Genomic DNA, 17664 nt, shown 5'->3' on the forward strand with positions numbered 1-17664 from the left:
TTTCCAGATTTTCCTTCTGAACAGCAGGTGGCGCTGCAGCAAGTGATTTCGAGCAACTCTGTTTTTTGATAATTTGATGTAGTTGTCGTTGCCTGGGGAAGAGCAGGATACGGTACGGCTTCACTGTTTGATAGGATGTAAATAAAAACTCGGGACACCTTCAGAGATTTTACTTAAGCACTTTTTCAAACAATACCTGCCAGGGAAGAGCCAGGAATGGAGTAATGAAACCTCGGGTTTATTCTTGAATTGATTTCTTATTGTTATTGTGATTCTTGGTTTGTTAATTAAATTTTACAGTAAAATATTCCTAGCTATTTTCATCATGACGCAGCGTAAATGAGTCTGCCTTTAATTTAAAAATGCAGACCCTTTGTTTGCTAGGTCTGGTAATCAGCTGCACATTAAACGCAACACTCCTCCTCACAAGACCTCCGGCAGTCACGTGACAGTGCTGGGGACTAGGAGGAGGAGTTTTTTTCGTTTTGTTTTTCAGTCTGTGATGAAATTTGGTACGGGCATTCATTAGGGAGGTAACCAGATCTTTTGTCATCTTTGTCATTGTATGAGTGTTGGCCTCTGATTAGCTGGGCTAATGAAGGCTATAGAACCATTGGCCCAGATTTGATTAAACGTTACATGGACATTTGTTGCAATAAGTTTATCTTTGCATGGGCATTTATTTTGATATATTCTGCACGCTCTGAAAGTGGTCGTGGTGACCTATTCACTGATAATTGTAATGTGTAATTTACATCCTTGATAGGGATACAGGGTCATTATTGTTAACAGTAAACGGGAGTCTCCTGGTCAAAACGGGAGACTTGAATTCCTGAAATTAGGCCTTTTTAGGTCACTATCTGCAGCGCCCAGTCAAAAAAAGAGACACATCTAGGATAATAATATAAAAACATATATAATATCTAGGGCTTCTAGAGTTCGGGTTTTATTTTTGATCACGTGATGCACCTTTAAACATATTTTGAGCCGATTCACTTTCTTAATCAAACACTAATCACCAAAGGAAGTTGATTCTTTTTTTTCCCTCCTCATATCTTGATTGAGTTCACAAACGACGTGCATTGAGCTCCCCTGATTCTATTTGTCATGCTAAAGAATAACTAAGTGGAGATCAATGTAGAGGCCGTTTCTTTGATGAAACATTCATCTGATGCAGAAACCATAAGGCAAAAAATGAAAGAGCCATTTTTAATTATCGCCAGAAAATAATTAACAATCCTGAAATGCCTGCCGATTTCCTCACCGTTTTCTCACGGCTTCTTGACACACAAGGCCTGGTATGTATGCACATAGCTTAATTACATTTTGTATATAATCCAATCAGCCTTTAATTAGGCTGTTTAGAAAATAATGAGTAAAGGTGAGCCCAGCAGACTTCGATAACAGGTATAGTTAGTGGGTTAAACAATACATGTGTGAATATGTTTGACCACCAGTGGGTAGGAATGATGCAGAGAGCTACTAATAGTATTTAGATTAACTACTAGAAATCTAGACTGGTGCAAAATGGTGGAGGGACTTTATTAAACCTTAACATCAGCAATAAACACGTTTATGGATCAGAAAAAAAATAATAATTGCATTCACGTTTCAACACCTGGTTTTAGATATGGCTAATTGGATTTGCATAAAATATGACTGAAGGGACTAGAGTAAAATATCATCAAATTAAATGAGCATATATGAATATTTCATTCATGGTAAGAAAACAATACAGTCTCCTCTATTGTGTGAATCAGATGACTAATTGTGGCAAATATAACACTCTGCCAAGGGTGTTCTGACATTTGGCTTTGACTTTGAATTCCACATCTTGCTAATAGTATACAGAAGAGAAAAAAAAACATCTTATTTAAAATGCAGATTGAACTGGACTTTGTGATGATGTTTGGAGACCAGTGTTGAGAATACAGATGGAGTTTCTCAAATTCCAGGTGAGAACCATTAATGTGCATGTAAATCTGCAGAGCACCTGTCCTGTTAAAGGTGGTTGTGCAATGTGCTTGTGATATCAACTTCTGACTCGTTTTATTCTGTCATGGCTACGTGTGTTTAGGTTCTTACTGGGTGGTCCTTCCAGGAATTTTATAATAATCCAAAAATCTGCATTTGTCAGTGTTTACTCATTCTAACATCAGCACACTAAACAGAAACCCAGCACAGCACTCTCAGAGCGTGGGCAGCATGGCATCAGGATAGCTTGTGTATATGCATATTCTTTATGTATGCCGGAGAATGTATGAATTGCACTTAAATGTGCCTTATAAGGAGGTTGCGGGGGCGTGGGGTGATAAGTCATGAATGTGTACCTTTAGGATGGGACAGTGACATGTCATCTGTTCTGCTTTTGTTGCATCTCCTTCCTTCAACAGCCAAAGGAAGAAAAAAGGCTGCAGGAATTTGTCCTGTCCAAGCTGCTGAACATCCTGTGAATTTTAAAAAGGTACAAAGTCTTATAACACTACAGAGCTTTGGCAAGGCTGATCATTTTTGCTCATTTTATGCATTGTTTAGTAGTGCTGTACTATAAATAAGGCTGCCTGCTTTTGATTAGTAAAATCTTATTTGATGGAGCCAATACCAGACTGTTATTTTACATTTATCCTGGCAGATGAACAGAATGTGCAACACATAAGATGAAAACACTGAGCTTGCAGCCTCAGTGATAATATGTGGACTGTAAGTTAATTATGTGTATGATAAAAATGTTTTTATTTATTTTGTAGGCAGGAACTAGTTTGGAAGAGCACTTTCAAAACATTGACAGAAGTTCCCGACCTTACCTGCTGTCTGTTGGTGCAAAGAAAAACTGTATCCACCATTATTTCATTATTGTGAGCAAACGGGCAACGTGTGAGGCTGAAAGCTCCCTGGGATCATTTGATTGTACACTTCTCTGTCAAGCCTGCACACATTCATTCAGACTGCAGTCTACAACATTGATGTAGGCAACTTTAAAGGAAACCCTTGAGTGAGAGAACTAAGAGCTAGACTATTCAACTGTAAACATTTGAAAAGCACACATGAAGAAATGTTTGTAAATAGTTTGAATAAAAACTTTAATGACGTTCATTGTTCAGTACGTGACTTTGAAAAAGAGCCCACTACAATCTTGACAATTGAATGTTCTGTTTCTAATCGCAAGACTGTGGATATGTGTGCTTCTGGTGATGCAAACATCAGGTGCAGCTACAGACCACAGGTATTGATGAAATACAAACTAAAATTCAAGCTTGCTTTGACCAAATTGAAAACCCTTTCACTTTTTTAAATTCGGAAACTAAATGGACTAATTGTTTCACTCAAAAGTGGGAAAAAATACTTGCAGTAAGGTTTGACGTACGACGCAACAAAACCACTGGAAACTATGACCAGATTCTAGTTACAGACAAATATGTCTACCTTCCAATTCTCAAAACAATACAATCTGTTTTAAAAAAAAATGCAGATATTTCTAAAGTGTTTCAGTCAAGTTACAAACATAGAGAAGGTGTTTATTATGATTTGAATTATGGATCTTACTGGAGGAGGCATGCTCTTTTTTTTTTCCTGGGAAAAATATGCATTACAAATTCAACTTTATTATGATTCTTTTGAAAATGCAAACCCACTAGGATCTAAACGAGAGATACACAGATTGGGCTGCATATATTTTATTTTGAGAAATTTGCCTCATTGAATTCAGTTCTAATGAGTATTCATTTGGTTGTGCTTTTTCACACACAGGATGTTAAAACATACAGGCTTAATTCTATATTGGAGACAGTCATTAATGACTTAACAAATGCTAGACCACTGTAAACAGGTGTTGGAAAATCCAACATTGACATCTGCATTTGGTGTTAAACAAACTTGCTTGTTAAACTCTTGCAGTATTTCCATACAAGCGAAAATTTTGCAACAGATATAATGTGTAATATTCCTGAAGGGGTCGCACAATACGAGCTAAAACTGGTATTCAAGTATCTACTGGAAAACATTGTTTCTCCTCAAAAACTGCATGACAGAATTCAGAGTTACAATTCTGGGTACTTGGAAAGAAAAAACCGTCCATCAGGAGCTAAATTAGATGACAGCTGTAATGATTTAGGCATAGATGCTATTCAGTCTTGGTGTTTACTGTCTACAGCTGTTGACACAGATTGTAAATATTGTGTTCTCTCCGATCTTAACAGAAGGTATTACAGTTTCTTGGAAGCGTCTGATTACAGAACATCATAAATTGTTTACAGTGCTGTTTCCTGAGATAAATGTGTTGCTTAATTTGAGCCGGATCCTGCCGGAACAGGATCCGGCACCTCTCAAATTTGATTTTTTTTCGTTCCGGCACCTAATTTGCCCGGATCCGGTACCTCTCGCGACATGATTTATTATTTTTCCCACTGTTTGCATTGTAAAAAATATAATAAAAGCGATCAGAGTTAAAGTTGCTTCTGCCTCCTCGTTATTTCTCCTGCCCCCCGTAAAAGCGCATCCTATCCTGCCACACCGATTCCAGACCTGCTCTCTTATTTGTTTTAGTGACTCGATTCATTTGATTCAGTTCAGTTTGGTGAATAGATCCATTTCGTTCATTTGATTCACTGATTCAATGACACAAAACCAATCAATGTAGACCGCATTAAGATTGTTTACGTAGGTTTATTTGAACCGGAAAGAACGAGTCGTTCACGAACTGCACATCACAAAAGCTAGGGAGAATCTATATTTGGTTGACTGGGTTCATAAACATTAAATTAAATCTAGTTTGACAAAAAAAAATAATAATATATATTTAGAATACTGGAGATAACAGCAGTGTGGAGTAGTGGTTAGGGCTCTGGACTCTTGACCGGAGGGTCGTGGGTTCAATCCCAGGTGGGGGACACTGCTGCTGTACCCTTGAGCAAGGTACTTTACCTAGATTGCTCCAATAAAAACCCAACTGTATAAATGGGTAATTGTATGTAAAAATATTGTGATATCTTGTAACAATTGTAAGTCGCCCTGGATAAGGGCGTCAGCTAAGAAATAACTAATAATAATAATAACATAACAGTTTGAACCATTAGCATTGTTTAGCCATCAGTATCAATCTACCCTAATTTAATTTAATCTTTTAAAAAAATAGTCAATTGCATTTCTTATGTGTTTTTTTTTCTATACATTTGGAGTCACCCATTGTTTTTTACAACAACAAAAAAGAGAGGCTCGAACGAGTGGTATTTATTTATGGGCTGTTTGCCCAATTCCTCTTCTATCCAGTAAACCTTTAGGGATTAGTCATGTGATCAATCACACGCTGAAGCACACCCATAACCGCAACATGTACATTTTATATAAACAAAGTTTAAACGTGTATATATTTAGTATTTTTTAGTGTTTAACACAGTAAAATAACATTTAGAAAATGTATATTCAAATTTGGGTGTAAAATAATAGACGTTTAAGAACGTCATCCATTAGAATGTGCAATATCCTCCTAAAAGGTCGTTGTATCGTAGCTGATACTACGTGTCACCTTGTGGACTAAGGTGAATCGCCGTCATTATTAAATTATAAAATATTTAACCGTAGTTGTAAATCGTCATGTATAAAATACATTCATTCCTCAAGGTCAAATATGTAATCACAAATTATATAATTAAGCCTTGGGTACAATAACGTTACAATACCAGTAGATGTGTGTATTTATTTATTTTGGAAATGAGGTGTATATCTCAATTATTATTAAATTATTATTATTATTATTATTATTATTATTATTATTATTATTATTATTATTATTTAGTAATTTGGCTGACGTTACTCAAGATGGATTAGAAGTATTAATCATAATTTGTGCAAAATAGTTAACTATAGATATGATTAATTTTGTATTTGTATAAAAAATAACAAACACACATAGGCTACAACTAGTAGCCTATGTGGCAGACTTACACAAGGTTACGTACATAGTAAACTAAGAAGAACTAAGAAAAATAATAATTCTGGTGCAAAAACTTGTAATCTGAGTTTCTGACAGCGTGAAGCAGCTCTCTAGAAAGTACACACCGTCTGGATCATTGATACATAGCTGTGGTCTGGAGGATGTAACTGACGCCATTTTGGCTCACACAGAGTTCTTATCTTGCACTAAGTAAGCAGGAATTTGGATCCAACATGGCACAGACGGTCTTCAGTTTCATAACACTCAACCAGCTGAGAGACAACCCGGTTTCCTTGAACAAATCAGCCAGACTCGAGAGGTAAGGAATCACTTCATGACTTTTGATAGGCTGGTAACTCGACTCCTGTGCGCCACGCAGCTTGTTCATAGGGTGAATCAAAAGAACAGATTCAATGGGGACTCTGATCCGATTCCCATCGTTCACCTGAGTGAGTCATTCAAAAAGAACGATTCATTCGCAAACTGCACATCACTTGGGAGGACAGTGCATCCACTGACTAAGTGCCCGGAGCAGGTGCAGTTTGGACGGAGGCTCAGTTCAAGAAAAAGCAAACGTATAACCCCTGGCTTGTCATGCAAAATTCAAAGCTAGGCTGTACAACATGCAAAAAGGTAGGGAGCTTGGGTCCGGAAAAGACTGGAGGGATGAAACTAGCAAAAGAGTGGGTGGAATGTCCTCTGCCTCTGACGTAAAACAACAAGAAAGAGCCCTCAGAAAAAAAAGGTTTTTGAACATGCCCGAACCAAGGCCTATTTAGCGGCAGCAAGCATTGTAGCCAAGGCTAAAGATGACACCTTAACACAGGTTATAGTTACATTGTCTGGCTACATTGTGTTCCGGTACCTCAGAGCCCCCCGGAACACCCCCCCTCTCGCCCTCACTATGTGTTCCAGGACCTCCCGATTTACAAATTAAGCACTGGATAAGGGTGGTTAGGGTGACCAATTAAGCTTCTAATAAGCACTTAATTGATCCAATTAAGTAATTTAGGGTACAGTTGGAACAGAAGCCAGGAGGAACAGCGGCCCTCCAGGACCATGGTTGCCCACCACTGCTGCTTTAGAGTAACACTAGAGGAGTTGATTAGTAACAGTTCATGTTATTTTTTAACACTATTATTATTATTTATTTCTTAGCAGACGCCCTTATCCAGGGCAACTTACAATTGTTACAAGATATCACATTATTTTTTACATACAATTACCCATTTATACAGTTGGGTTTTTTACTGGAGCAATCTAGGTAAAGTACCTTGCTCAAGGGTACAGCAGCAGTGTCCCCCTCCTGGGATTGAACCCACGACCCTCCGGTCAAAAGTCCAGAGCCCTAACCACTACGCCACACTGCTGCCCGACACTATTGACCAGTGTACAATTTTAACAACACTGATGAGTGTTGGCCAGTATTAATTTCTAACACCAATTCGTGTTTGAACAACACTACCATGGTGTAAAATACCGCTGTGCAGACTGGGACCATATCTTCACTGCCTCAGTGTTATTTTTAACTCTCTGCGAGTTGATTTATCACTGGCGGATTTGCTGTGTAGAAACAAGCTCCTGGACTTGTATTTTTTCCCTTGTTTTAATAACCTCTGTTAATTCTTTATATGAAAATATTATATTATAATGAGTATTTTCTTCATCTTGGTTCGCTGTTTCACTAGAATGGATTTTATGGAACTCCTGTTTGTGCCAAAAATTCTAAAACAGAATTTGTATCTTTTCAAATATTTTTTCCTAATAAATGTGCTTTCTTTGTATCTTCATATACCTCTCCATTTTTTGAGGCATGATATAACTCTCTTCTTCCTCCCTTTACCTCCAGTATTCTTAAGTTGATCCAAAATCTCTAATATTTGTTTTCCCTGTTATTTTTTAACAGTATTCTTGCCAGTACTGTATTTTTCTACTTCTTTCCACCACCCATGTCATTATCATCCAATATGTTCCATTCACATTTAAATCAATTCTGCTGATGCAAAAGTTAAATTCAACTGACTCATTTCCCGTTTTTTATTTTTATTTGTATTTTTAAGTTATTTTTTGCAATAAAACGTTTTACTTTTTAAATATAAACAAACTATACATCATTTAAAAGCCCTGGTTCTTAGCTTTCTAATGTTTAGTTTTATTCTATTCTTTGGTTTACCTTCCTTTTTTTTTGTATGATTTGTGTGAGGAGTGAAAATGACTGTACAAACTTCTTTGGGGTAACTGGACAGAAATAGTTCCGCATATGTACCGAGGCTAATAAAATTATTATTATCCTTGATATGTACTAACGTTACTATACAGCATATCTGTGATTTTCATCTCATCACTGATCATGTGAGGGTGTGAACATTAAATCTCGCGATAAGAATTAAAAACTATGAAATCCTCACAGCTGAAGGGCATTAGATTGCAGAGACTGTAGAAATGGTTAGTCCCTTTTTATTATTTAATATAAGAAGATAAGAACATAAGAAAGTTTACAAACGAGAGGAGGCCCCATTCAGCCCATCTTGCTCGTTTGGTTGTTAGTAGCTTATTGATCCCAGAATCTCATCAAGCAGCTTCTTGAAGGATCCCAGGGTGTCAGCTTCAGCAACATTACTGGGGAGTTGGTTCCAGACCCTCACAATATACAAAGGTTCATATCTTCAGTTACCTCTTCTGTTAACCTACTACCCCATAAAGTATTATGATTATTAAAGTAAGATACCTATATTGCTTTAGTCTTATGTATTTTAATACCAATATGATTACCTAAATTCACCATTAGTTAGCAATTTTGAGGACAATATATAAATTAAGGATGCTGAAACGCGTGGAGAACTGTCTGAATCGGATTTCTGCCCTGGCACAGTAATTATGGCAAGGTGCAGAAAGGCGGGCCAGCTGAGAGAATTCGACTACTGAGTTTCATTTTTAAATAAACCCTATCCCTTATCTTCATTTAGCCGCAATGACACTGCATCGTGTTTGTTTTTGTTGTTTAGTTTCTGTTTCACTGTACAAGTGCTGTGAAAACTAAAGCGATAGTATAACGTGAGACAGAAAAAGAAACGAAAGATGCACGTCTGGCTTTCGCTCAAAATGAATAAACACGAAGGGCCTACCCTACAGCTATATTATATGCGAAGTATGTTGGCTGTATTTATCCTGTCGTATCCTCTTAATAAGATGCATTACTCGATGATAAACTAAACTCCCTAGAGCGTGATGACTGAGAAGCCATCGGCAGCGTCTAAGAGCAAAAAATGATTCCATTGATTTAAAAAAAAAAAAAAAAAAAGCGCGTTATTTTAAATATTTTGGTTCATAAAGTTAATTTATCCGGCTAACATAGTTTCTGTGCAAAGTCCAAAGAATCGCGGTGATGACGTCACTTGTCTTCTATAAAACAAGTGGTCTTCCTTTTCATGACAGATTGAAGCGAGTCTGCAGAAAGTGAGCGTGTACGTGATTATTATTATTATTATTATTATTATTATTATTATTATTATTATTATTATTATTATTATTATTATTTAAATACTCTGTTTGCAAAACTACAGGGTGTTTCTTAAAGGTTTACCTAATAATAAATTAGAAAAATGAAGTTAGAAACTTTACAGATCACACCCAACTGATGCGATTGACATTATTACAGCCCCCGCATGTACTGTTAGATTCCCCTGCGTTCATACACATCTTAAAAAAGGTGTAATTTAATATAATCATTTCATTATTCTAATTTATTATTAGGTAAACATATTTAAATCAAACACCCTGTAGTTGTTGCACCATTTTTTTTGTGTTTTTATTATTATTATTATTTTTATAACGCGATGTAGTTAACTCAATGCGTTCTGTGCCTGCTTCCCAGCCAGCAAGTCCGAGTGGGCACCATGTGGGCTACCGCTTGGACCCCAACTGGGCTGCCCACATGGGCACCAGTTAATTTTGGCCACGGGCCCCAACTGGGCTACATATGTATGTGTTCCAACTGGGCTACATATGTATGTGTTCCAACTGGGCTACATATGTATGTGTTCCAACTGGGCTACATATGTATGTGTTCCAACTGGGCTACATATGTATGTGGTTTTTTGAGCCGGCATTGAAACACTGAAATACCGACAAGAATATATTCTGTATATTCTTGTCTCATAATACATTGTGTTATATATTTAGTTTAACATTAAAATGTTTGAGAAAGAACGACATATTTAAGTTACTCTGAGACAAATATTACTATGAATGGCAGGACCACCGAGAGGGCGGGGAGGAGGGGGACATTCCCCCGGGGCCCAACGCCTCAAAGGGGGCCCAACGCCTCAAAGGGGGGCCCTGGTGAAGGGGGGATTTTATATATATGTGTATATAAAATATTTTAAAACAACTAGTCCTGCACAAGACCCTTTGCGTTCCCAGCACCACATTAAAAAGAAACACTCCCGTCCTGCACACCGAGCCGATGTGCTTCTGTGGTGTATTGATTGTGTATCCAGGCGCTGTCAAACACTTCACACAATGATTTGAACTTTCCAATTTCTATTGCTATGCTTAAAAAAAAGGCATAGCAATTTTATGTATTTTTTTTAAAAAGACTTTTAAAAACTTTAAAAGAACACTAAAGTTGCACAATGTATACCACGGTACGAATTATTAAGATCTATAATTTGCTCAAAACAACGTGGTGCAGCAGTTTGTTAGAAAAATGGTATTGTGTAAAATAAATAAAGTACTTTCTTCAGCTGGTGGTAAACACAATTAGAGAATGATCCGTTATATCGCTTAAAATACAAATATATTTACTAATACAGGCTATTAGTTAAGAGCAGAGATGGCTGGTTTATTTTTGGCGCGGGATAAATAAAATAGTGTATGGGGAAACAGATTTATGATCAAGCAAATTTCCATTAGTAGTTTAAATTTCACTTAAACATCACCTCATAATGGTCTTATAAAAACATTTTACATACTTACACGTGGCTAAATAGTCTGTTCTGTCAAAGCATCCAACATAAACAACGTGACCCATATTTTAACCATATCTGTTGTATTATATATTACCATACCATTTTCCTTCAATCTTATGAAAACATACAGTATATATATATATATATATATATATATATATATATATATATATATATATATATACGAAAGTACAAGACAGTAAAGAGAAGACACGCACAATTTTGAAAATAAACCCTGTTTATTTTAGAACCTTACATAACATTGACAGAATATTAATGAGGTTAATACTTTGGGTGCCGCCCTTTCAGTCCAGCAGACAGCATAAGAGTTGTGCATTTGATGATAAAGCTGTTATTATTATTTGTTTATTTAGCAGACGCCTTTATCCAAGGCGTTGCTCTGTGGTTTGTGCTGTTATTTCAGGAATAAACACGAGTCGTGTAAATTATATTACAAATGCATCATGTATTACATATAACGTTATTGTTTACAGATATGTGTTAATATATTTATTTTATATACAGTACACACACACAAGGTTGGCGTTGACAGTGAGAAACACAGGGGATACCAAATTAGACAGCTGACAATATCGTAGCCAACGGCTGTATTAATATCCAGGTAATACGGGCACAGCATCATTTCTTAACACTTTAGTTTAGTATAAATACAATATAAATTGAAACCGTTGATTTCAAAGTCTATTTTATCCTGAAAAAAAACTTGTATTCTTAGTCCTGGCCTTTTGGGTTATAAAATTAATAAATTCACCCTCAGTTTAAACTATGTGTGCAATTCCATAATGTAATTTATTTTTAAATTAAATTTTTTTGAGGTCTATATAGCTTGTGTTGTGAATTACTTGATACGCGTATTTCTTAGGTGGCTGAAACTGAAGGCTTGGCCATCATTGTAAACACACACAGGGCATGATGCAAATATGTTTGCAAGGTGGCTAAAACTGTTTGTGAGGTAGCTAAAACTAAGGAAAGTATTTTTCCATTATTGTAAACCCACAGGGCACGATGTAAATGTCTTTGTGAGGTGGCTAAACTTATTTAAAAGGTGGTTTGATCTAATTTCTCTATGCATAGTGAGTTTACAGAGGTGGTGTGCGTGTAGAATAAACAAATCAACTGAAGTGGAAACATACGAGCAGAACCGAAATAAACTGCTGATGCACAAGTTATTTTGATGCACAGTACAAAAACAAGACCTTGATCAGAATTATGGTTAGTTAGCAGTATCGCAATGTTTTTGAAAGTAGACTGGGTGCGTATATTGATGGCTGACCTCTCACACACAGTAAGGCTATGTACACACACACTGCGGTTGTCTTGACAACAGTATTTACAAACGGCACTCGCTGTGGTTGTTCGTCGCACACACACACACACACACACACACACACACCTTTCATTACTGAAGTGAGTGACTCCCTGTTTAAACAAGCCACTGAACTCGGTCCATCATGACATGTCGAGTGTGAGGTTGCGTGTGACAGCGTGGAGGCTGTGTTTTTGTTTATGCTTTTGGAAGAGTTCTGTATGTAATCGATCGAGAGGTCGTCATGCACAGCTATGCTCTTTTCTGCAAAACCAGCGCAGCGTTTTGCTATTTCTGCACTGACAGTGGCCACGATCTGCAGTACCATGACGGTAGATCGAAACATTTCAGCGATCTTCCGACAACAGCGCCGGAACCTGTGTAGAATCACAGTACAAGTAATAATACGATTAAGAGCAAGATAAAATACAATGACTTTGGTTCTAGCATAGTAAGGAGCTCGCATTAATTGCTGCTGACGATAGAGATGTACCAAAGAAATTCAATTTAGACTGTCAGCTTTTGTTTTTTACTGGGGGGTCCAAGTTTTTCTCCCTTTTTGTTCATGGTGGCTTGTCTTGCTCTAACGGTCGTACAGATTTTTAGGTCTAACACACTTTTCAATGAGTGACGTGTTACGCTGTGCGCAAAGGACCAGTATACGTCAGACCTCGCGTGAACTCTGCATACCGGGATCCATTGCGTAGAGTGTGGCGGAAGTAAAGGCTTAGTGGGAATGACTTGAGTGGTTTCCAATTGACTGGATTAAAAATGTACGCAGTAAGGAGTCGTGCATGCGTCTTTGTAATTTACTCAGACATTTCCTGGAGTGCCAAAACACACACGAGACGTTCAATATCGATGGAAAACGAGTTGGGGTCGCACTGTGGCGTTTGGGGATACGAATGGTCCCATATTGTTTTATTTAAGTTGCAAAACCAAAAATGCAATTTTTTTTTCTTACAACAAAATATTATACAACTGAACTTTGATTAAATAAATAAAAAGTATATTATATGTATGCACTATGTACCATTGTTATGAATCATTAGTTGTACAGAAATCCACTGAGCACCAACTGCGGTTGTGTTAGTGCGGTTGTAATACACACACACAGTTAGTGCGCATTAACTGACCAAACTGAATTAATAACCGCACTCGATACTTGCTCTGAAAAGGATTAACTAGTGCAGTTGTCGCTGCCCTTTGTAACTGAACTGTGTGTGTATACAAGCCTTATTAAGAGCAAAAGGAGAACTCGCAACCGCATTTAGCCTGTGTGTGTGCGTAGGAGTGAGTTGTATAGCTTTGCTTGTAGAAGAATGTAGGTTATAGGGAGATTCATGCAAGTTTAAGACAGGAGACTGTAAGCAGTAATTCTGTGAGGGTGCTAAGCAGGGAGAACAGAGATCCCTGGACTGACTGGCCTGACAGTTCTTTCCCAGGGTTAAAGGGAAGTCGGCCAGCCAGGTGTGATTAAATGTAGAACCTTTGGCTTTACAATAAATAAATAAATACATAAAATATGGTTTAATTACGATGTAGTAATGCGTGTCTGTGTGTGTATATGCTTCACATATTTACGCATAGCTCAGTTATTATTTGTAATATTGTATTGAAAAACCCGGACCTAATTTGAATATACTTTATCAAATTTTACAGACAAACAACCGACAGTGCTGTTGTTTTTAACGTTTATAATGCCGTTTATCAATATGCAGTCAACCTCGGTTAACTCGACACCTTTGCTTATTTCAACAGACAGTCTTGGTCCTGAATTTTCTCCATATAAAATATATGCATCCTGCCTCTTAATTTTTTGATGCAACGCTTTACTCATAACTCGACACTTATTATCGATATCAAAGGGATAAAAACTGACGTTATTCGGGTAACAATCTTGACAGCATAACTTTCAAATCGGGTGTTTTTACATGTGAAACAATCGACAATGTTTGATTTCTGTGTGAAACTGTAAGTTGTTTATCATTGTTTTTGTTCACAGAGTTAATTCTATATAATGTATATTTGTTAACTTTTGCTATTTAAGCCGTCAAATTAGACAGTACAAGCTAATACCTAAAAGTATAGTCAACAGTTTGTGGTTGGACTGTTTTCGTAAAAATAACACTGTTATTTTATGAATTCTTATTTCAATCGAACGATGCGAGTTGTACCGAGTGTAGTGTCCAGAAATATACTGCTGCCCCTTTAAATATAACGTGACCTTAGTCGCACAAAGGAAGTAAGGTGAAGAACCGGAAGGATAAAGCCTGGGACACACATGAGCAGCGAAATGCCGCACACATCGCTCACCTTTTATTTCAATTAGAGTGAACACACACTGACGAAAAAATGACGTTGCGGAAAAGTAACGCCGCGGTAGATCTGGGTGTAGCCAATCAGGTCCATGGTGTGGTATACGTCATGTCTTGATGAACTCGAATATACATCATCATGGAGGAGCTACAGATAGCTGAAGTTTCTCAACATCGCAAGCTATTTGATTATATAAATAAGAATTTCAAGGACGTTGGTTAGGGGTCTATTGAATGATCTAAAACAAATACTATCCGATTACACCCTGCATGAACTCAGTTACTTGACATCCTGTATCATTTCTCAGATACAAACGTCAAGCAATTAACCAGTTGCCAGCCGACTGATTATTGTTCATACAATTGCGAAGAATGTGATCCTTTTTTTTCCTATACGATGTATAACTACAGATACAGAACCACAGTCCAGTCTTGTTAAGTGTGGTGCTGGATATAGAACAGCTGTTTCTTTGTAGAAAAAGGCCTTCACATTGTATCCCAAAATACCACATTTTACATACATATCCTTAGTTAAATAAAAGGCAAATTTTTGTGGTATGGGAACTTATAACGTTAGATCCTGATAAACATTTCTGGAGATGGACATGGTCGTTCACTCTGGGTTCAAGCAGTAAAAGTTCAAGAATTATATGCATTTTTTGGGTTGTTGTACAGTGCTGGGCGATCTTTCTTTTTCTATCACCGCTTCACAATGTTGATGTGTGTCCAAGCAAGCGGTATTGCCGCGCGGCGCCCTGCTTCGCTCCCCGCACGCGGTGCCACGCCGCTCATGTGTGTCCTAGGCTTCAGACAGACAGTGTGGACAGACACAGCGAGAATAGCAGCAGCAGAGTGGAGGAGAATAAACGTCATTAAGGTTAACTAATAAACCATGGAATACAGTTCATGTGAATTGAGACCCACCTGTGCATCCCAATCTTCATGACATGCTTACTAAAGAGGAAGGACATTGCTCCGAGTTTGTACAGGACTGTGATTGATTCATTTACTGCAGATCTTTCAACTGGTTTCATAACGACGTTTAACTAAAAATAAACTTAGAAATAGTGCAATACTGTAAACGTGCGAGTTCTATTACTTAAATGCATGTTAATTCCATGGCTCACTGAACAGTATATGACCAATTTGTAATTTTAAATTTAATTCTATCTGCAATAAATTTCGTCTGCTTTCAGAAGTCGTTACAGAATATATAGTGAACTTCAGTAACACATTTAGGATTCTGTTTTTGACAGAATAACACTGATATATAATTCTATATTATACTCGAGCTCATTCAGCGCTTGTAAATTTCTCTTTTTCATCTTTGATGGTATTATGCGCTTTTCTCTTCAGTTTAGTTTTATAGATTTTTTTTTTTTTATTTGCTACACACAGTCCAGTTTTAATTGCATGTGCTGCAGATGATTGTATACAGCCCCTGTATCATCTCTCTTTTTCTGTTTTTATCCGAATCTTCTGCAAATTGACAACGGGTCAGTCTGTCTTATCACATCCAGCGCGAAATCACCTGTGCCACAACTTATGGGTGACTCCTCAAGGAAGCCCTTCTATGAAAATAGACATTCACACACACGCACGCACGCACGCACACACCGATACACACACACACACGCAGGTCATAATCACACATAAAGTTCAACTACAGGCATACACATATCCAGTCACGAAAATATTCAGTAAAATACTCCCGGCTCCATTTTTTAGTTTTGCCTCATTCTGCAACATACTTTAAATGTGTTCCTCAAATTCCTCTTGTATAAGTTACACAGAGGTAGTATTGGATGATCAGCAGTAGCTATTCTGTCCCTTTGTATGCCTGATTTCAGAGATCATGCAAGGTGTCACGTTCCCCTTTGATTTTACACATTTGCTGTGTTTGATAGGCATACTCAGCTTTCAGGTAATACATCGGTTTCAGGTCATAATCTGCTCCAACCGTTTCCTCTGTTCAAACTGTCAAAACATGCAATCAAACCTTTCAGATCTACTTTGCCCTTCTTTGCATTTTCTTTCATTCCCTGCACTTCCCTATCAATAGCCTGCTTTGTGAATGCCTGAATTATTGCTGCCTTATCAGCCTTTATGGCTAATTCTGCAAACCCTGCATGACAATATTGATCTGTTTTATGAATGGCTTCTTAAAACATAAAACATGTGATGTACTGTATGTCTCAGGACTCTGTTTGCAGAAGATCCTCCAGGATGCTTGATTACTAGCAGGCTGCTCAGTGCAACCTCAGAGTATAGTCCTAAGAGCTGAGCACCCATACTCGGGCTGTGACCGCTCCTTTACCGCTGCTATTTGCAGGGCAATCCCAGTCCCACACTACACCCTGTATGGTGTACTGTTGGTATTGAAGTCAATTTAAGAATTTAGTCCAGAACCCCTGTATTTAATCCCATTTTAGAGTGTGCCACCAGAGTGGCCAATTGTAAGGTATTAAACATTTAAGGTAAACATGCAATTACATTGTTACACAATAAGGTTAAGACCAGTCATGTTTCAAAGCTTAACAATGTTTATCATTTATTAGTTCCAGCTACCAACATCACAGATACAGTGAATGTTTTTTTTTTTATGTGTGTGTGTGTGTGTAGATACAAAACGTGGCACTAGCATTAACAGAGATACAGTATTTTTATTTTTTCCCTGCCTCCTGAGTTTGTCTAATGAACTGGCTTATTTTATAGACTGCATGACTGCAAGTATTTTGCATCAAACAAAGACATTTGATCTATTTCATCTTTTGAAAGCAGTTTCCTAGTATGTGTCCTCCTAGAAAACAAAGGGTTAACATCCAGCATTGGAAATTGGAAATCCAATGCTTCTTAAAGATATAAACATTACTGCTTCCTTACATATTCTGAAAATCATTTCACCAACAGATTGAGTTTGCAGTAATGTACACAGTGGTATAGAGCAGTTTTAGCATTTGATTCTTGATTTCTATTCTAAATAATAACTTGACTAACAGACAATTATCAAAAATGTTATGTACATAACAACATACTCACTACAGTGGTGCATGTGAGGCTATACACAGATAGAACATAATCTGTTTCCTTATGATAAACTGGGCAACATGGCTTTTATAT

At 37.3% G+C, this 17664-nt stretch overlaps 1 long non-coding RNA gene across 2 annotated transcripts; it reads left to right on the top strand.

Moving 5' to 3' along the window:
• Positions 1-66: 66 nt before the first annotated feature.
• On the top strand, positions 67-4451 carry LOC131705075 (uncharacterized). 2 transcript variants are annotated; one of them, XR_009310164.1, is made up of 4 exons: positions 67-1298; positions 1885-1955; positions 2394-2464; positions 2748-4451. It is a non-coding gene; the product is annotated as an uncharacterized LOC131705075 (long non-coding RNA). The 2 variants fall into 2 exon arrangements; XR_009310163.1 differs by having other exon boundaries at positions 71-1955.
• The last annotated feature ends 13213 nt before the right edge of the window (positions 4452-17664 follow it).

The sequence above is a fragment of the Acipenser ruthenus genome, chromosome 34 (genome assembly GCF_902713425.1).
Source record: "Acipenser ruthenus chromosome 34, fAciRut3.2 maternal haplotype, whole genome shotgun sequence".
In the NCBI taxonomy this organism is placed as follows: domain Eukaryota; kingdom Metazoa; phylum Chordata; class Actinopteri; order Acipenseriformes; family Acipenseridae; genus Acipenser; species Acipenser ruthenus.